General features: G+C 45.1%; 1 protein-coding gene and 1 long non-coding RNA gene across 2 annotated transcripts in view; one reads left to right on the forward strand and one right to left on the reverse strand.

Moving 5' to 3' along the window:
• The window catches only part of gabrg3 (gamma-aminobutyric acid type A receptor subunit gamma3), a 729,033-nt gene that overhangs the window by 496,394 nt on the left and 211,714 nt on the right, over nucleotides 1–20,925 (forward strand). The gene's annotated exons all lie outside the window — the stretch shown is intronic.
• Nucleotides 757–18,146, reverse strand: LOC140726997 (uncharacterized). The gene is made up of 3 exons (XR_012098773.1): nucleotides 18,047–18,146; nucleotides 11,098–11,265; nucleotides 757–1,251 (listed from the first exon to the last, which is right to left on the reverse strand). It is a non-coding gene; the product is annotated as an uncharacterized lncRNA (long non-coding RNA).

Here is a 20,925-nt window from a genome sequence, read left to right on the forward strand (position 1 = left end):
GCAACTACACATAAAAAAGGTGGGCAAACAACCAATGTGCAAATACAAAAAATAATAAATAAACAAACAAACAAATAGGATTGAGAATGTGCATTTTAGAGTCCTTGCAAGTGAGTACAGTACAATACATTAGAAATACTGCAGATTGTTAAGTGAATAGGTAGTGCAAAAAGAGACCAAAAATAGTGATGCAGCATTCATTGGTTCATTATCCATCCAAAAATCTGATGGTGGGAAGAAGCTGTTCCTAAATCACTGAGTGTGTGTCTTCAGGCTCCTGTACCTCCTCCATGTGGTAGTACTGAGAAGACGGCATGTCCCAGGCGGTGGCAGTCTTTAATGATGGATGCCACCTCTTTGAGGCATCGCCTTATGAAGATGTCCACAATGGTGGGGAGGCTAGTGGCCCATGATGGAGCTGGCTGAGTTTACAACCCCCATCAATCCTGATGAAGGGTTTTGGCCTGAAACATCAACTGTTTACTCTTTCCCATAGATGCTGCCTGGACTGCTGAGCTCCTCCAGTATTTTGTGTGCACTACAACTCTCTGAAGTTTTTTCCAATGTGTCGTGGCCGCCTCTATACCAGACAGTGATGAGATCAGTTAGAATGTTCTCCACGGTACATCTGTAGAAATTTGCTAGAGTCTTTGGTGACATGCCAAATCTATTCAAACTACTAATGAAATTTAGCCACTCTTTGTAATTGTTTATTGTTTCTGCTGCAGAATCTGAATGGTGTGGTAACATGTCCAGGTCCAGTTAGCTTCATTTGCCAGAATGACATTTCTACTAGATCTGAGATTGAATTAGGTCAGAAAACAACTGAGGCTGATGTTTGCTCTGAAAAAAGGCACTATTTGTCTGCCTTGCCTACGTCCAGCTCAAGCACTACAGGAATCTACTTATTAGTCTACTTCCATCACAATGTATCATCAACAAAAGATCATTGTGGGACACAATTTGTAATGATTTTTTTTCAAATGTTCGGCAGAATATGAAATCTGAGGGTCAGACAAGTCAAGCTGCACAATCACAAGTCAGATATCACAATTTATTCAGTCTCATTGCAAGATGTTGCTTTCTCTGTGGAAGAAACTTGGGACAAAATTAGAGGAATTGGTAGATTGTGGTTTTCATGGACAATTGTGTGCAATTTTCACTGATTGCATTATGTCTAATAATGGTCCCAGCAGTCCCATTTTCATGTCAGTATGTGAGAAGTATACTGAACAATATTGGATGGATGACCTGAGGGACCAGGAGAAAGAAAATATGTAAAAAAAACTACAGATGCTGGAGATCTGATATCAAAACAGAAAATGCTAGATACACTCAGCAATTCAGGCAGCATCCAAGGAAAGAGTAAGCAAAAGATTGGCAGGGGGTCTGAGCAGGAGCAGGTTATGGGATAAAGCAGTAGCCAACAAGAGTAAGACTAGCAATCAGGATTGCCAGGGACACAGTAAAGGCAACAAAAGTAACAATCAGTTGAACTACATTGATTTCAATGCTCAAGGTTTAACAGGTAAGGCAGGCAAACTCAGAGCATGAATTGTCTTTGAGGGCTGGGATGTTATAGCTATAACAGGAACATGGCTGAGAGAAGGGCTGGTCTGGCAGCCCAATTTCCCAGCTTAGAGTTGCTACAAGAATGATAGAGGTGCTGGTAAGCAAGATGGTGCATCTTAAGCCATGAGTACCAGGTGAGATCTTGAAAGAATATTTCATTAAAACTGTGCTTTCTGAGAAGTACATCATGTATCCCCAAACGATAGGTAAAATATATGGAGTTATTTTAAAGGACATTCATCTTTTCAAAGAGGAAGTATTTGCAGCCTTCAAGGGCATTAAAGTAGAAGTCCACCTGACAAAATGTATCCTTAGACTTTTGGAAATTACAAAGACCCTTATGGGGATACAGTCAGTGACCACTTCATTGGGTACACGTGTATACCTGCTTGCTATTGCAAATATCTAAGTAGCTGGTCATGTGGCAGCAAATCAGTGCATAAAAGCATGAAGACATGGTTCAGACCAAACGTCAGAATGGGGAAGGAATGTCATCTAGGTGACTTTGACCATGGAATGATTGTTGATGTCATACAGGGTAGTTTGAGTATCTGGTGGGATTTTCACACACAACAGCCTTTAGAGTTTACAGTGAACGGTGCAAAATCTAATAAAAGAAACCAGTGAGTGGCAGTTCTGTGGACGAAAATGTGTTGTTAATGACAGAGGTCAGAGGAGAATATCAAGACTGGTTCAAGCTGACAGGAAGGCATCAATAACTCAAATAGACATGTATTACAACAGTGGTGTTGAGAAGATCTTCTCTGAATGCACTTGTCATAAAGGATGCTGTATCGTGTATTGAGTTCCTCATGGGCCACAGCAACAGAAGGCCATATGGGGTTCCATTCCTGCATCTAATAAGATGGCCACTGAGTGTATTTGCTTCATTGTTCACCACAGGTGACATTCCCAAAGATTAAAATGTGACAAAGGTTCTTTGTGTTGTTCGACAGAGCACAGCAAGATCAAGTGAAGGAATGACAGATTGGTCAATCTGGCTTCAATGGTGGAGAAGATACTGGAGAATATTCTGAGTGATAGGGTCTACCAGCATTTGGATAGGCAGAGTCCCTTTAGGACGAATCAGCATGACTTTGTGTGTGGAAAGTCATGTTGACGAAGCTTTTACAGTTCTTTCAAGAGATAACCATAAAAATAGATAAGCTTAGGGTAGTGGATGTTGTCTATTTGACAAGGTAGGCTGGTCTGAAAGGTGAAGTCCCATGAAATCTAAGGAGGGATACAAAGGTGTATTCAAATCTGACTCAGAGGTAGGAAACGGTTGGTGTTAAAAGTTGTTTCTCAGAATGTAGGCCAGGACTAGTCATGTGCCACAGAGCCTGGTTATTTGTTATTTATATAAATGATATGGATGCATACACAAGGGCCTGATCTGCAACTTTGCAGATGGCACAAAATTAGAAGGCATTGATGATAGTGTCATTATAGATTTCAAGGGGATCTTGAAAATTCGGGATTGGGCCAAAGAGTGGCAAATGGATTTCAATAAAATAAGTCTGATGACATAAGCATTGATTTTTCTAACTTCTGGTAAATACTCCCTCTCCACTTTCCTCTCTTTTTCCATTCCTCATTCTGGATACCCTGTCACGCCTTCTCTTCTAGCTTGCCCATCACTTCCATCTGATGTCCCTCCTACTTCCCTTTCTATCATGGCTACTCTCCCCTCCTACCAAGTGCCTTCTTCTTCAGCCCTCTATGTTTTCCGCCTATCAACTCCCAGCTTCTCATATCATACATACCTCATCCCCACCTTCTTCTTCACCTGGTTTCACCTATCATTTGCAAGCTTGTACTCCCACCCCTCTCCCAACTTATTCTGGTTTCTTCCATCTTCTTTTTAAGTCCTGATGAAGGGTCTCAGCCCCAACTGTTGACTGTTTATTCTCCTCCATAAATGCTGCCTGACCTACTGAGTTCCTCCAGCATTTTAAGTATGTAACAAAATAAACAGAACATTACTGCAAGTAGCTCTGCAATATAAAACATACAATAGGATAGAGGTACTCAACACATGATACAACATCTTCTATGACTTCTGATGACAGGTCATTCTCTTAAAACGTTAACTGATTTCCTCCCTCCAAAGATGCTGCCAGATTTGATGAGTCATTGCAGAATTTCCTAATTAGCTGCTCACAGGGTATGCTTCTATCTGTTACACAAAATTCAAAGTAACTTTATTATGAAAGTTCATATATGACCATAAGACCAGAAGACAGAGGAACAGAATTAGGCCATTTGGCCCATCGAGTCTGCTCCACCATTCAGTCATGGCTGATCCTTTTCTCCCCACCCTTCACCCCATAACCTTTGATGTCATGTCCAATCAAGAACCGATCAAGCTCTGCCTTGAATACACGCAACTACCTGGCCACCATGGCTGCCTGTGGTAACAAATTCCGCAGATTCACAACCCTCTGGCAAAATAAATTTTTCCACATCTCTATTTTAAATAGACGCCCCTCTATCCTGAGGCTGTGCCCTCTTGTCCTAGACTCCCCCACCATGGGAAACATCCTTTCCAACATCTACTCTGTCTAGACCTTTCAAAATTCAAAAGGTTTCATTGAGGTCCCCCCTCATCCTTCTAAATTCCAGCGAGTACAGACGCAGAGCCATCAAACGTTCCTTGTATGATAACCCCTTCTTTCTCTGAATCATCCTTGTGAACCTCCTCTGAACCCTCTCCAATGCTAGCACATCTTTCCCTGGATGAGGAGATCAAAAGTGTTCACAATACTCAAGGTGAGGCCTCACCAGTGCTTAATAAAGCCTCAGCATCACATCTCTTCTCTTGTGTTCCAGACCTCTTGAAATGAATGCTAATATTCCATATGCATTCCTCACCATTGATTCAATCTGAAAGTTATCCTTTAGGGTGTTCCACACAAGGACTCACAAGTCCCTTTGCATCTCAGATTTTTGGATTTTCTCTCCATTTAGAAAATAGTCTACACTTTTCCACCGTGCATTTTCCAACATTGTATTTCATTTGTCACTTTCTTGCCCATTTGCCTAGTTGGTCTAAATCCTTCTGCAGCCTACCTGTTTTCTCAACACTAACTGCCCTTCCGCCAATCTTTGTATCATCTGCAAACTTGGCATCAACACCATCTACTCCATCATCTAAATCATTGATATACAGCATAAAAAGAAGTGATCCCAACACCGACACCTGAAGAACACCTATTGTCACTGGCAGCCAACCAGAAAAGGCTCCTTTTATGCCCACTCATTGCCTCCTACCAATCAGCCAGTGCTCTAACCATGCCAGTAACTTGCCTGTAAAGCCATGGGCTCTTAACTTGGTAAGCAGCCTCATGTGTGGCACCTTGTCAAAGGCTCTCTGAAAGTCCAAATATACAACATCCACTGCATCCCCTTTATCTATCCAATGTGTAATCTCCTCAAAGAATTCCAACAGGTTTGTCAGGCAAAATTTTCACTTTAGGAAACAATCCTGACTTTGTCTTAACTTGTCCTGTCATCAAGTAGTCCATAACCTCATCCTTAACAATTGTCTCCAACATCTTCCCATCCACTGTGGTCAGGCTAACTGGTCTATAATTTCCTTCTGCTGCCTCCCTGCTTTCTGAAAGAGTGGAGTGACATTTGCAATTTTCCTGTCCTCTGGTATCATGCTAGAGTTCAATGATTTTTTGAAAGATCCTTACTAATGCCTCCACAATCTCTACCACTTCCTCTTTCAGAACCGTAGGGTACAGTTCATCTAGCCCCATTGACTTATCTACACTTAGGTCTTTCAGCTTTTTGAGTAACTTCCCCTTTGTAATAGTGATTGTACTCACATTCTTCAACATCTGATACACTACTAGTGTCTTCCACAGTGAAGACTGATGCAAAATACTCATTTAGTTCATCAGCCAGCTCCTTGTCCCCCGTTATTATTTCTCTAGTCTTCTTTTCTAGTGGTCCTACATCAATTCTCATCTCTCCGGTGGCATTAACATCAACCGTTGTGAAATGCTTTGAGTGGCCAGTCATGGAGCACATTAAAGCCTTTCTCCTGGCCACGCAGGACCTTTTCCAGTTCACTTATCTCTCAAATTGATCTACTGATGATGCAATAGCCTCTGCCCTACACTCTGTCCTGTCCCACCTGCCAGACAGACTGCTGTTTATAGACTTCAGTTCAGCATTCAACACCATCATACCCCAGAAACTGGTGGGGAAACTGTCATTTCTGGGTCTCAACACCTCCCTCCACAATCCCTCTGCAATTCAATACTGGACTTCTTAACAGTAAGGCTATAGTCATTCCATGTGGGAAGCAACATCTTTTGTTCCATTACGCTGAGCACTGGCCCTCCCCAAGGCTGTGTGCTCAGCCCGATGCTGTTCACACTGCTGACGCACGACTGTGTCGCAGGATCCAGCTCAAACCGTGTCATCAAGTTTGCGGATGACACAACAGTGGCTGGACTTATCAAGAACGATGACGAGATGGTGTATAGAGAGGAAAATGACCAGCTGGTGCATTGGTGGGAGAAGAACAACCTAACCCTGAACATGGAGAAGACAAAGGAAATCTTTGTGGACTTCAGGAAGGTGCAGACAAACCATCTTCATTTGTGAATACATGGCTCCTTCATAGAGAGAGTCACCAAGTGCACCAAATTCCTGGAGTTCACAGCATAGATTGCCTCACCTGGTCCCTTAATATCACTCTCTGAACAAGTAGGCATGGCAGTGCCTTCACTTTCAAAGGAAATTGATGTAAGCAAGGCTCCCAATGCTCTCCCTCCACCTCCCCCACCCCCGTGTTTTATAGAAACACCATTGAGAACATCCTGACAAGTTACATTTCCATCTGGTATAGGAGCTGTCGAGCATTGGATCCAAAGTCCCTACAAAGGACAGTGAGAACAGCTGGGAGCATCATATGGGTCTCCCTACCATCCATTGGGGACAGTTATCAGGAGCAATGCATTTGCGGGGCCCTTAGTATTGTTAAGGATGCCACCCATCCACCCAGCATCCTCTTTGACTTTCCACCGTCAGGCAAGAGACTACAATGCATAAAAACAAGAACGGTCAAGATGGGAAGTAGTTACTTTCCTCAGGCCATTAGGCTTCTGAACTCCCTACCGTTCTTGTGTTTATTTCATTAGTTGCTTTCATCACACTAAAGTTTTTGTTTATATTTGCTCTCTACAAACACTAAAACACTGAATATCCATTTTCACTGCCTAGATACACTGACTGAAATCAAAGACATTGACAGATTTATTAGCTGCACCATCAAATCTCTGCAGAGTCCTCTATAGCAGAAGAAGATCATCTGTGAAGAAATTATTGTCAATCTCTTAAACATAGTGCTGTCACAGCAGAACTGCCAGGATATACCAGAGCAACACACACAAAATGCTCGAGGAACTCAGCAAGTCAGGCAACATCTACGGAAATCAATAAACAGTCAACACTTTGGATCATAGGTCCTTATCAGGACTGGAAAGGAAGGGGGAAGACTCCAGAATTGTGGGGAGGTGGGGAAAGGTGGGGAGAGGGAAAGGGGGAAAAGCTAGAACAAGAGTTCCCAGCCTGTGATCCGTGGACCCTTGCTTAATTCGAAAGTTCAAAAGGTTCAAGAGTTCAAAGGTTCATTTATTATCAAAGTATGCATGCAACATACTACTCTGATATTCATCTTCTCCAGATGTTGTCCGTGGCATGTCAAAGGTTGGGAACCTCGGAGCTAGAAAGTGATAGGTGAAGCCAGATAAGTAGAGGAGGAGGGATGAAGTAAGAAGCTGGGAGGTGAAAAAGGCAAAAGGCTGCAGAAGAAGGAATCCAATAGGAGAGGAGATTGGATCATGGGAGAAAGGGAAGGAGGAGGGACACCAGGGAGAGGTAACAGGCAGGTGTGGTGAACAGGTAAGAGACCAGCATAGTTTTCTGAACCAACAAAAGCAATTGTACTCATTCACACAGTAACAAGCAACTCACAACACAAAGATTCGATAATAACATTTAGAAATTGTTAAATGCAGCTCTGGAGTTGCCTGTGCCTTTCTTCTCTGTGTGGATTAGGCACGGTACCTTGTAATTTAGTCTGAGGGGTACCTGCTGTTCTTTGCTGTGAAAGGTCTATCTGAAAGATAAGCACTGGATGATGAATATTCAGGATAAATGTTCAGCAGAATGGGCTATATTTCTTACGGCAAAATTTGATGTGACATTTGTATTCTGTGCCAAGGTGCCCATTTTCTCTAATAACCGTGTAAGAGCATTGCTTTTTCTAGTGTCAGTTATACAAAGAAGCAGATGAATCCCTGGAGCCTGAAGTACCTATGGGAAGGAATAGAATTCATGTTTTGGGTCAAGTCTCTTCATCAGGACTGGAAAGGAAGGGGGAAGGAAGCCAGAATGAGAAGTTGTGAGTTGTGGAAGGATTACAAAGTTAGAAGGTGATAGGTGAAGCCCAGTGAGAAAGAAAGCAGGAGGTTACTGGAGGCGGGATGAAGTGAGAAAATTCAGTGGGAGTTGGAAGAGGAAAATGTAAAGGGCTGAAGAGGAAGGAATCTGATAGGACAGGAGAATGAGCCATGGAAGAAAGTGAAATAGGAGTGGCATCAAAGTCAAAGTCAAAATTCAAAGGACATTTATTATCAAAGAAGCTATAGACCTTGAGATTTGTTTGCTTACAGGTAGTCACAAAGTAAATCAAACCTGAAAGAACCCAATTAAAAAAAGAAAAGAAAACCAATAAAAACACAAAATGCTGGCAGAACTCAGCAGGCCAGACTGCATCTATGGGAGGAGGTAGTGATGACATTTCGGGCCGAAACCCTTCATCAGGAGTGAAGTAACACGGGATGGTCAAGGGGGGATAAGAAGTGGGGGGAGGGATGAAGTGGAGAGGGGAAGTGATAGGCTGGAGGGAAATGGGCTAGGGGGAAGGTGGAGAATTATGGGAAATAAAAGAGAAAGAAAGGTAGGGCTGGGGGGAGATTGTAGTGAGGGGGGAAAAGGAGAAAGAAAGAGAACCAGACTAAAATTATAGATAGGGATGGGGGTAAGGGGGGGGCAGAGGTATCAACGGAGGTCTGTGAGTTGGATGTTCATGCCGGCAGGAAGGAGGCTACCTAGGCGGGAGATAAGGTATTGCTCCATCGACCTGCATGTGGCCTCATCTTGACGGTAGAGGAGGCCATGGACAGACATGTCGGATTGGGAGTGGTCTGTGGAATTGAAGTGTGTGGCCACAGGGAGATCCCGCCACTGCTGGAGGACTGAGCGCCGGTGTTCGGCGAAACGGTCTCCCAGTCTGCGGCGGGTCTCCCCAATGTATAAATGGCCACATCGGGAGCACCGGATACAGTATATCACCCCAGTTGACTCGCAGATGAAGTGGTGCCTCACCTGAAAGGACTGTCTGGGGCCTGGGATGGTGGTGAGGGAAGAAGAATGGGGGCAGGTGTAGCACTTCTTCCGTTTGCAGGGATAAGTGCCTGGAGGGAGGTCGGTGGGGAGGGATGGGGGGGATGAGTGGACAAGGGAGTCATGTAGGGAGCGATCCCTGCGGGAAGCCGAGAGTGGGGGGGAGGGGAAAATGTGGTTGGTGGTGGGATCACGTAGGAGGTGGCGGAAGTTACAGAGGATTATACGTTAGATCTGTAGGCTGGTAGGGTGATAGGTGAGGACCAGGAGGACTTTCCTTTTCTTACGTTATATCGACGACTGCATCAGTGCTGCTCCCTGCACGCATGCCGAGCTCGTCGACTTCATTAACTTCGCCTCCAACTTTCACCCTGATGCATCATCAATAACTCACTCTGAGATGTAAAAGCGAGGTATCGGCTTTTATTGACTGGAAGAAGGAACGAGCAGTGAGTGACCACCATACTACATCCTGGAGACTGAGAGGCCGGCCTCAGACCTCCATCACCTTTATACAGGGGTCTGTGGGAGGAGCCACAGGAGCAGTCATCAGGGGGCGTGTCCAGACAGGTATATGTAGTTCACCACACACCCCGCCCTCAAATTCACCTGGTCTATTTCCGACACCTCCCTCCCCTTTCTAGATCTTTCTGTTTCTATCTCTGGAGACAGCCTATCCACCAACGTCTACTACAAACCTACTAACTCCCACAGCTACCTAGACTATTACTCCTCCCACCCTGTCTCCTGCAAAAATGCTATCCCTTTCTCTCAATTCCTGTGCCGCATCTGCTCTCAGGATGAGGCCTTTCATTCTAGGACAAAGGAAATGTCTTCCTTTTTTAAAGAAAGAAAGGGGCTTCCCTTTGTCCACTATCAACTCTGCCCTCCATCGCGTCTCCCGTATTTCACGCACCTCTGCCCTCACCCCATCCCCCCGCCAGCCCACCAGGGATAGAGTCCCCCTGGTCCTCACCTATCACCCTACCAGCCTACAGATCCAACATATAATCCTCCGTAACTTCCGCCACCTCCTACGGGATCCCACCACCAGCCACATCTTCCCCTCCCCCCCTCTCTCGGATTTCCGCAGGGATCACTCCCTACGTGACTCCCTTGTCCATTCATCCCCCCCCCATTCCTCCCCACGGACCTCCCTCCGGGCACTCATCCCTGCAAACGGAAGAAGTGCTACACCTGCCCCCACACTTCTTCCCTCACCACCATCCCAGGCCCCAGACAGTCCTTTCAGGTGAGGCACCACTTCACCTGCGAGTCAACTGGGGTGATATACTGTATCCGGTGCTCCCGATGTGGCCATTTATACATTGGGGAGACCCGCCGCAGACTGGGAGACCGTTTCGCCGAACACCGGCGCTCAGTCCTCCAGCAGTGGCGGGATCTCCCTGTGGCCACACACTTCAATTCCACAGACCACTCCCACTCCAATATGTCTGTCCATGGCCTCCTCTACTGTCAAGAAGAGGCCACACGCAGGTCGATGGAGCAATATCTTATCTCCCGCCTAGGTAGCCTCCTGCCTGCTGACATGAACATTCAACTCACAGACCTCTGTTGATACCCCTGCCCCCACCCCCCCTTACCCCATCCCTATCTATAATTTTAGTCTGGTTCTCTTTTTCTCTCTTTCCCCCCCCCCTCACTACAATCTCCCCCCAGCCCTACCTTTCTTTCTCTTTTATTTCCCATAATTCTCCACCTTCCCCCTAGCCCATTTCCCTCCAGCCTATCACTTCCCTGCTCTCCACTTCATCCCTCCCCCCACTTCTTATCCCCCCTCCACCATCCCATGTTACTTCACTCCTGGTGAAGGGTTTCGGCCCGAAACATCGTCACTCCCTCCTCCCATAGATGCTGTCTGGCCTGCTGAATTCTGCCAGCATTTTGTGTTTTTATTTATTTCCAACATCTGCAGATTCACTCGTGTTGCCTTTAAAATAAAACCAACAAGAGAAAGGGGGACAAAAAGCACAAATCATGCAAAACAATTGAAACAAGCAACAGCATTCTTAATCAAATTGAGTCCTCAGATTTGAACCACAGAGCAGCCCAGAGTAGGCCCAAAGCCTGGCTTACCAGTTCATCATGTTAGTGAGCATGGAGCACAGCAGCTGGGCAGTCTTCATAGCCTCAGTGCCATGGAGCGAGAGGAGTGGCCATCGCGGAGAACGGGTGAGGTTGTCTGTCGCCTTGGATCCCGACACCCAGTCTTTTCAGTCCATCTGTGCTGGCTTTTAAATTGCCCTAACAAGAGTACAGCAAAAAAGTCTGGCACTCTGAAGAGAAGAGGTGGAATTAGACAGGTGAGGAGAAGAGAAGGGTTAAAAGGAGAGCCTGAAGGTGGGGGGGGGGGGGGGGGGGGAAGGGTAAGAAATTACAAGAAAGAAGTTAGAGAAATTGATGTTCATGCAGTATTGTTCCTCAAACCCTCGACCTCATCATGGCAGTAGAAGAGGCAATGGGCTGACATGTCAGAATGGGAATGGTGACAGAAAGGAATTCAAATGATTGGCCACTGGGAAATCCAACTTGAGAATGGAGCAAAGATGCTCGACAAAGCGGTCACCCAATTAACACTGTGAAAATTCAGGGAACACAACGTAGATTATGGTGATGGCTTTGTCAAGACCCAACATAAATTGGTTATCTACCTGACTTACTGAATTTCTCCAGCATTCTGTGTGTGTTATTCTGGATTTCCAGGATCTGCGAAGTAGAACCATAGAAGCTCTTGCGTTTATTTTGTGCAATACCCGAGGGTGTCATGGGGAATTTCCAAGAGCGGTGGGCACCACAGGGGCTTGAATACATTTTAGACTGCAATGACCAGGTTGTAATTTGAAACTGCAACTAGTGTGCATTGTGAAGAGAAAACGAGGTGAAAGATTGGCTTTATTTGTCACTTGTACCTTAAAATGTACGGAGAAATACGTTGCTTGTGTCTAATCAAATCAGCAAGGATTGCACTGTGCTGGTGTCATCATGGTTCCAGGACTAACATAGCATGCCCGCAGCATACTAACCCTAAACCACCCCTTTTTGGAATAGGAGAAGAAATAAGATTACCCAGAAGAAACCCACTTGGTCATGAGGAGACCTCACAGTCTCCTTTCAGATAGCAGACTGAATCCCCATCATACAGCTGACGTGCTGTAAAACTTTGTGCTATCCACTACACTACCAAAAGACCATAAAATACAGGAGCTCTGCCATTTAGTCATGGTTGATTTTATTACCCCTCTCTACTCCATTCTCCTGCCTTCTCCCTGTAACTTTTGTCTCCCTTACTAATCAAGAATCTATCAACCTCTGCTTCTAATATACCCAATGGCTTGGCCTCAACAGTCGTCTGTGGCAATGAATTCCACAGATTCACTGCTCTCTGACTTAAGAAGTTCCTCCTTATCTCTGTTCTAAAGGGACACCTATTTTGAGGCTGTATTGTGTCGCAAGTACTGTAATATTCATTAAAGTGATCCTCTGGTGAATGTGTAAACACCTTTGGAAAGGGAAAAAGAAGCAGATGGCAGTTTCTGCAGTTCCCAACAATGCCCATGAAATTAATGAATGCTCTATATTTTAATCAATATTGCACAGATGATATTAACAAGAAAATTCAGGAAGACCATGTATTATGTTTGATTGATGGTGCTCTCAAGTAAGATTCAGACGGGAGCACTTTCTTAATAAAGTTATTCCAATGCCCTGTCACCTCTGACAATTTAGCATAAGTGTGATTCACAATTAGGGAGAGAAAATCTCGCCTTCTCTTGACATCTTCACTTGCACAGAGAGAAACAAAAGGTTTTCATTGGAGGAAAGATAAATAACAGGAGGAGCTTTTATGTCTGCAAAAGCTTTTTACTGCATTCACACTTATATCCAAAAATTATTGTAGATTTTCTCCTTTCCAATTTTTATTCACTTCTTGAAAGTTAGAATTTGCCTTCATTAACCTCCTTGGCAGCATCTGGTGTTGTGTCTGACTAAACTGATCTACACACGGAAGCTGTAATTGTAATATATAAAAGCCTTAATTCAACACAGCAGATCTTCTGCAGAGAGTCTAGTTCTCCTCTCCTCACACAATTTTTTTATATTTCTTGAAGACACAGTCAACACCAAGCAATTTACTACAGTTTCAATGGCAAAATTTTATTTTATTTCGAGATAAAGCACGGAATAGGCCCTTCCTGCCCACCAAGCCGTGCCACCCAGCAAACCACCGATTTAACCCTAGCCTAATCACAAGATAACTTCCAATGACCAATTAACCAAGTAATCAGCACGCCTTTGGACTGTGGGAGGAAATTGGAGTACCCAGAAGAAAAGCATGTGCTCATGGGAAGAACAGACTAGTTTTCTTATGGTGTAGGCCCAAATTCCACACTAGACTCTGACGCTCTGAGCTGTGGAAAGCAGCCAGTGAGTGAGTGGGCCAGTGAAGGAGTGGAGATTTGAGGCTTTGATGAGAAGAGGTGGAGAATGAGCTTGTTCCCAGTTAGTCTTTACAATGCCTCCTGAGACAGTGATGTGCCTCACCTGTGAGATGTGGCAGTCTTGGGGGATCTCCCCTCTTCCGCAGAGTCACAACAGCCAGAAGTACTTGCGGCTGGGCGATCTGGAAGACCGTGTGAGGAATCTGGAGCAGCAGCTGGATGACCTTCGACTCATAATGGAGAATGAGGCAGTCATAGATGAGAGCTACAGGGAGTTAGTCACACCTTGGCTGCCGGAAGCAGGTCGGTGGGTGACAGTCCGAGGGGGGGAAGCGAAGGAGAGTAGACAGGTGGTGCAGAGCACCCCTGTAGCCATTCTCCTGAATAATATGTTTACCGTCCTGGATGCTGTTGGCGAGGACGACCGACCAGGTGTGAGCCACTGTGGCAGAGCCTCTGGCACTGAGTCTGATCCTGTGGTGCAGAAGGATGGGATGGAGAAGAGGAGAGCTATCGTCATTGGAGACTCTATAGTCAGGGGAGCAGACAGGAAATTTTATGGATGTGAGAAGGAAACCTGTATGGTTTGTTGCCTCCTGGGTGCCAGGATCCGGGATGTCTCTGACCGGGTGCATGACATCCTGGTACGAGAGGGGAAGTCATGATGCATGTTGGGACCAACGACATAGGCAGGAAGAGGGATGAGGTCCTGAAGTGTGAGTTTCGGGAACTAGGCAGAAGGCCGAAGAACAGGACCTCAAGGGTGGCGTTCTCGGGATTGCTGCCAGTACTACATGATAGTGATGGTAAGAATTGGAGGAGATGGCAGTTGAATGTGTGGCTGAGGAATTGGTGCAGGGGGCAGGGTTTTAGATTTTTGGACCATTGGGATCTCTTCTGTGGAAGGTGGGACCTGTACAGATTGGATGGGATGGGTTGCACCTGAACTCGAGGGGGAGCAATATCCTCGCAGGTAGGTTTGCTAGCATGGTTCGGGAGGGTTTAAACTAATTTGCAAGGGGGATGGGACACGGAGCGATAGAGCAGTGAAAGAAGTACATGGAGTAAAGACAGATCTAACAAATAGAGAGGCTTTAAGGAAAGAGAAGCAGAATAAAGGGTGTAAAGGTAGTAAGGTAGAAGGGCTAAAGTGTGTGTACTTCAATGCAAGAAGCATCAGGAACAAAGGTCATAAACTGAGAGCTTGGATACCTACATGGAATTATGATGTAGTGGCCATTACGGAGACTTGGCTGGCACCAGGGCAGGAATGGATTCTCAATATTCCTGGATTTCAGTGCTTTAAAAAGGATAGAGAGGGGGGAAAGGGAGGAGGGGTGGCATTACTGGTCAGGGATACTATTACAGCTGCAGAAAGGGTGGGTAATGTAACAGGATCCTCTTTTCAGTCAGTATGGGTGGAAATCAGGAACAGGAAGGGAGCAGTTACTCTACTGGGGGTATTCTATAGGCCCCCTGGTAGCAGCAGAGATATCAAGGAGCAGATTGAGAGGCAGATTTTGGAAAGGTGAAAAAATAACAGGGTTGTTATCATGGGTGACTTTAACTTCCCTAATATTGATTGGCACTTGATTATTTCCAAGGGTTTAGATGGGGCAGAGTTTGTTAAGTGTGTCCAGGATGGATTCCTGTCACAGTATGTTGACAGGCTGACTAGGGGGAATGCCATACTAGATCTAGTATTAGGTAACGAACTGGGTCAGGTCACAGATCTGTCAGTGGGTGAGCATCTGGGGGACAGTGATCACCGCTCCCTGACCTTTAGCATTATCATGGAAAAGGATAAAATCAGAGAGGACAGGAAAATTTTTAATTGGGGAAGGGCAAATTATGAGGCTATAAGGCTGGAACTTGCGGGTGTGAATTGGGATGATGTTTTTGCAGGGAAATGTACAATGGACATGTGGTCGATGTTTAGGGATATCTTGTAGGATGTTAGGGATAAATTTGTCCCGGTAAGGAAGATAAAGAATGGTAGGGTGAAAGAACCATGGGTGACAAGTGAAGTGGAAAATCTAGTCAGGTGGAAGAAGGCAGCATACATGAGGTTTAGGAAGCAAGGATCAGATGGGTCTATTGAGGAATATAGGGTAGCAAGAAAGGAGCTTAAGAAGGGGCTGAGAAGATCAAAAAGGGGGCATGAGAAGGCCTTGGCGAGTAGGGTAAAGGAAAACCCCAAGGCATTCTTCAATTATGTGAAGAACAAAAGGATGACAGGAGTGAAGGTAGGACCGATTAGAGATAAAAGTGGGAAGATGTGCCTGGAGGCTGTGGAAGTGAGCGAGGTCCTCAATGAATACTTCTCTTCAGTATTCACCAATGAGAGGGAACTTGATCATGGTAAGGAAAATATGAGTGAGGTTGATGTTCTGGAGCATGTTGATATTACGGGGGAGGAGGTGTTGGAGTTGTTAAAATACATTAGAACGGATAAGTCCCCGGGGCCTGATGGAATATTCCCCAGACTGCTCCACGAGGCAAGGGAAGAGATTGCTGAACCCCTGGCTAGGATCTTTATGTCCTCGTTGTCCATAGGAATGGTACCGGAGGATTGGAGGGAGGAGAATGTTGTCCCCTTGTTCAAAAAAGGTAGTAGGGATAGTCCAGGTAATTATAGACCAGTGAGCCTTATGTCTGTGGTGGAAAAGCTGTTGGAAAAGATTCTTAGAGATAGGATCTATGGGCATTTAGAGAATCCTGGTCTGATCAGGGACAGTCAGCATGGCTTTGTAAAGGGCAGATCGTGCCTAACAAGCCTGATAGAGTTCTTTGAGGAGGTGACCAGGAAAATAGATGAGGGTAGTGCAGTGAATGTGATCTACATGGATTATAGTAAGGCATTTGACAAGGTTCCACACGGTAGGCTTATTCAGAAAGTCAGAAGTCATGGGATCCAGGGAAGTTTGGCCAGGTGGATTCAGAATTGGCTTGCCTGCAGAAGGCAGAGGGTCGTGGTGGAGGGAGTACATTCAGATTGGAGGGTTGTGTCTAGTGGTGTCCCACAATGATCTGTTCTGGGACCTCTACTTTTTGTGATTTTTATTAACGACCTGGATGTGGGGGTAGAAGGGTGGGTTGGCAAGTTTGCAGATGACACAAAGGTTGGTGGTGTTGTAGATAGTGTAGAGGATTGTCGAAGGTTGCAGAGAGACATTGATAGGATACAGAAGTGGGCTGAAAAGTGGCAGATGGAGTTCAACCTGGAGAAGTGTGAGGTGGTACACTTTGGAAGGACAAACTCCAAGGCAGAGTACGAAGTAAATGACAGGATACTTGGTAGTGTGGAGGAGCAGAGGGATCTGGGGGTACATGTCCACAGATCCCTAAAAGTTGCCTCACAGGTAGATAGGGTAGTTAAGAAAGCTTATGGGGTGTGAGCTTTCATAAGTCGAGGGATAAAGTTTAAGAGTCGCGATGTAATGATGCAGCTCTATAAAACTCTAGTTAGGGCACACTTGGAGTACTGTGTCCAGTTCTGGTCGCCTCACTATAGGAAGGATGTGGAAGCATTGGAAAGGGTACAGAGGAGATTTACCAGGATGCTGCCTGGTTTAGAGAGTATGGTTTATGATCAGAGATTAAGGGAGCTAGGGCTTTACTCTTTGGAGAGAAGGAGGATGAGAGGAGACATGATAGAAGTGTACAAGATATTAAGAGGAATAGACAGAGTGGACAGCCAGCGCCTCTTCCCCAGGGCACCACTGCTCAGTACAAGAGGACATGGCTTTAAGGTAGGGGGAGGGAAGTTCAAGGGGGATATTAGAGGAAGGTTTTTCACTCAGAGAGTGGTTGGTGCGTGGAATGCACTGCCTGAGTCAGTGGTGGGGGCAGATACACTAGTGACATTTAAGAAACTACTAGACAGGTATATGGAGGAATTTAAGGTGAGGGGTTATATGGGAGGCAGGGTTTGAGGGTCGGCACAACATTGTGGGCCGAAGGGCCTGTAATGTGCTGTACTATTCTATGTTCTATGTAATAGTGTTATACTATGGTGCGCTATGCAACATTTTAAAAGTATACAGTTAACAGTGCAGAAATGAATAATTATAATGTGAGTACATCTTATCTAGCAGAATCACTTTGAATATTTGAACACTGGTGCTGGTCTGAAAGCATCTGAGCTCAAACTCCAGTGTAGTGTATTAAATGCTACTCTTGCCCCTAGAAATCCTCTCTCACTACCATTCAGAGCCTTCACAGTCCTCCCAGGTGAGGTAACTCTTCACGTACGAGTCTGTCATGGTCATCTATTGTATCCGGTGCACCCTGTTTGGTCTCCTCACCTAGAAACTCCATCTGGTTCCCCTCCTCCTTCCCTTCTTCCATGGCCCACTGTCCTCTCCTCTTCGATTCCTTCCTTCTTCAATCTTTTATTTATTCCATCTATCTCCTCTCAGCTTTTCACTTCATTCCACCTCAGCTTGTCACAATTATCACCTACCAGTATGTATTCCTACCCCACCCCCACCCTCTTATTCTGGCTTCTGTCCCCTTCCTTTCCAGTCCTAATGAGGGGTTTTGGCCCAAAACATCAACTGTTTATTCCCCTCCATAGATGCTACCTGATCTGCTGAGTTCCTCCAGCATTTTGTGTGAGTTACTCCAGATTTCCAGCATCGGCAGCATCTCTTCTGTTTATTGCATTCTCTCTTGACACAGCGCTGAGGGGTAGAATCAGAATCAGGTTTAGTATCGCTGGCATATGTCATGAAATTTGTTAACAGCGCAGCAATACAATGCAATACATGCTAATATAGAAAAAATAAGTAAATCAATTACAGTAAATATTAAATGTAATTAAGTAGTAAATATTAAATATTAATATGTATATTAAGTAGTCAAATTAAAAATAGTGCAAAAACAGAAATAGTAAAAGTGAGGTAATGTTCATAGGTTCAATGTCCATTTAGGAATCAGATTGCAGAGGGGACAAAACTGTTCTGTACCTCCTTTCTGATGGTAAGAATGAGAAGAAGGCTTGTCCTGGGGGATGAGGTTCCATAATGCTAGACACCACCTTATTGAGCACCACTCCTTAAATATACAACTTCTCAGAGAATTGTGCGATAAGTCAGACCTGATTTGTATTTGCTGGAGTTTAGGTGAATGGTGGTGGGGGAGGGTTATTATTTAAACCTATCAAATATTGTGTTACCGCGTGGCCACTGAAGGTCACTGGTTCGAGCCTCAGCTGAGGCAGCATGTTTGTGTCCTTGAGCAAGGCACTTAACAACACATTGCCAAGTCACCGGTGCCAAGCTGCATGGGTCCTAGTGCCCTTCCCTTGGACAACATTGGTGGCGTGGAGAGGGGAAGGCCTGCAGCTTGGGCAACTGTCAGTCTCCCATACAACCCTGCCCAGGCCTGCGCCCTGGAAGCTCCAGGCGCAGATCCATGGTCTCTCGAGACCAACAGATGCCACCACCAAATATTGAAAGGGATGGATAGAGTAGACATAGAGAGGATGTTTTCTATAGTAGGGGAGTCTAGGAGCAGAGGGCACAGAATAAGAGGACGTCCCTTTAGAAAAGCGATCAGGAGCAATTTCTTTAGCCTGATGATGGTGAATCTGTGAAAATTATTGCCACAGACAGCTCTGGAGGCCAAGGCATTGGGTATACTTAAAGCAAAGGTTGATAAGACCTTGTTTGGTAAGGGTGTCAAAAGTTGCTGGGAGAAGGCAATGCAATGGAGCTGAGAGAGTTAATAAATCAGCCATGAATGAATGGGCTGAACGGCTTAATACTGCTCCTACGTCTTATGGTCTTATGGACCTGTTCTGTGCATTAAGTGGCAGGGATATGCCTCTCACAATGTACCATGACGAGGCCACCCACAGGGTGGAGGAGCAACAGCCTTATATTCTGGCAACACACACAAAATGCTAGTGGAACACAGCAGGTCAGACAGCATCCATAGGAAGAAGCACCGTTGGTGTTTTGGGCTGAGACCCTTTATCAGGACTAACTGAAAGAAAAGATAGTAAGAGATTTGAAAGTAGGAAGAGGAGGGGGAAATCTGAAATGATAGGAGAAGACAGGAGGGGATGGGATGAAGCTAAGAGCTGGAAAGGTGATTGGCAAAAGGGATACAGAGCTGGAGAAGGGAAAGGATCATGGGGCGGGAGCCCTAGGGAGAAAGAAAGGGGGAGGAGAGCACCAGAGGGAGATGGAGAACAGGCAGAGTGATGGGCAGAGAGAGAAAAACAGGAGGGGGGGTAATAAATAAATCAGGGATGGGGTAAGAAGGGGAGGAGGGGCATTAATGGAGGTTAGAGAAATCAATGTTCATGCCATCAGGTTGGAGGCTACCCAGCCGGTATATAAGGTGTTGTTCCTCCAACCTGAATGTGGCTTCATCTTGACAATAGAGGAGGCCATGGATAGACCTATCAGAATGGGAATGGGATGTGGAATTAAAATGTGTGGCCACTGGGAGATTCTGCTTTCTCTGGTGGACAGAGCGTAGATGCTGTAATAGCGGGTCTGGGTCAAAATATGATCAAAAAGTTGAAGGGCCGAAGAAATTCTGTAATAGCGGGTCTGTCTGGGTACCCTCCAACCTGATGGTATGAATATTGATTTCTCCTTCTGGTACAAAAAAATTCCCCTCCCTTCCCCTCTTCATCTATTCCCCACTCCAGCCTCTTGCCTCTTCTCATCTGCCTATCACCTCCCTTGGTGGCACCTCACCTTCCCTTTCTCCTATGGTCCACTCTTCTCTCCTATCTCTCCAGCCCTTCAGCTTTCCTACCCACCTTCTAGCCATCCTCCTTCCCCTCCGTCCACCTTTTTACTCTGGCCACTTCCCCCTTCCTTTCCAGTCCTGAAGAAGGGTTTTGACCTCAACTGTTTATTCATTTTCATAGATGCTGCTGAGTTCCCCTAGCTTGTGTGTGTGTTCCCTTTTCTCATCCTGAGGTTTTCAATGACCCCATTCCACCTGTTGTTTTTTCCTGTACAGTTTCAATAGGACAGAATCGTAATATCCTACTCACAATTATTGGTTTCAATGGCCTAAAAATATCAGGTGAAGTTAATTTATGAACAGGTTTTACTTCCTGAAGGCTGGTTTTAATTAAAATCTGCTATCCATAATTTCATAACTCCAGAATAATCCCTAATATATATGAAAAAATAATTAAAATTTACATGGTGAATAAAATCTTACCCATCTTTCAACTGGTACAATTCCTAATTACCTTACTTATGCTTTGGATTGGTTAACAAGCTCTCTGCCTTTGGGGTAAGAGAATTCCCCCAATTTATTCTCAGTTACACATTATGAAATTGCCAACTATTTTTTTTCTTTGCTGCCTGGAGAACAACCCTCCCTTTTCTTCTTTCTTCGTTCAGCTGAAGATCCACCTTCACGTTCTTTGAGCTGGTCAGGGGTTGAATATTCTGAAGCAAGAAACAAACAGAAGTGTGTCAATATTGTA

Source organism: Hemitrygon akajei, chromosome 4 (assembly GCF_048418815.1).
Source record: "Hemitrygon akajei chromosome 4, sHemAka1.3, whole genome shotgun sequence".
Taxonomy (NCBI): Eukaryota; Metazoa; Chordata; class Chondrichthyes; order Myliobatiformes; family Dasyatidae; genus Hemitrygon; species Hemitrygon akajei.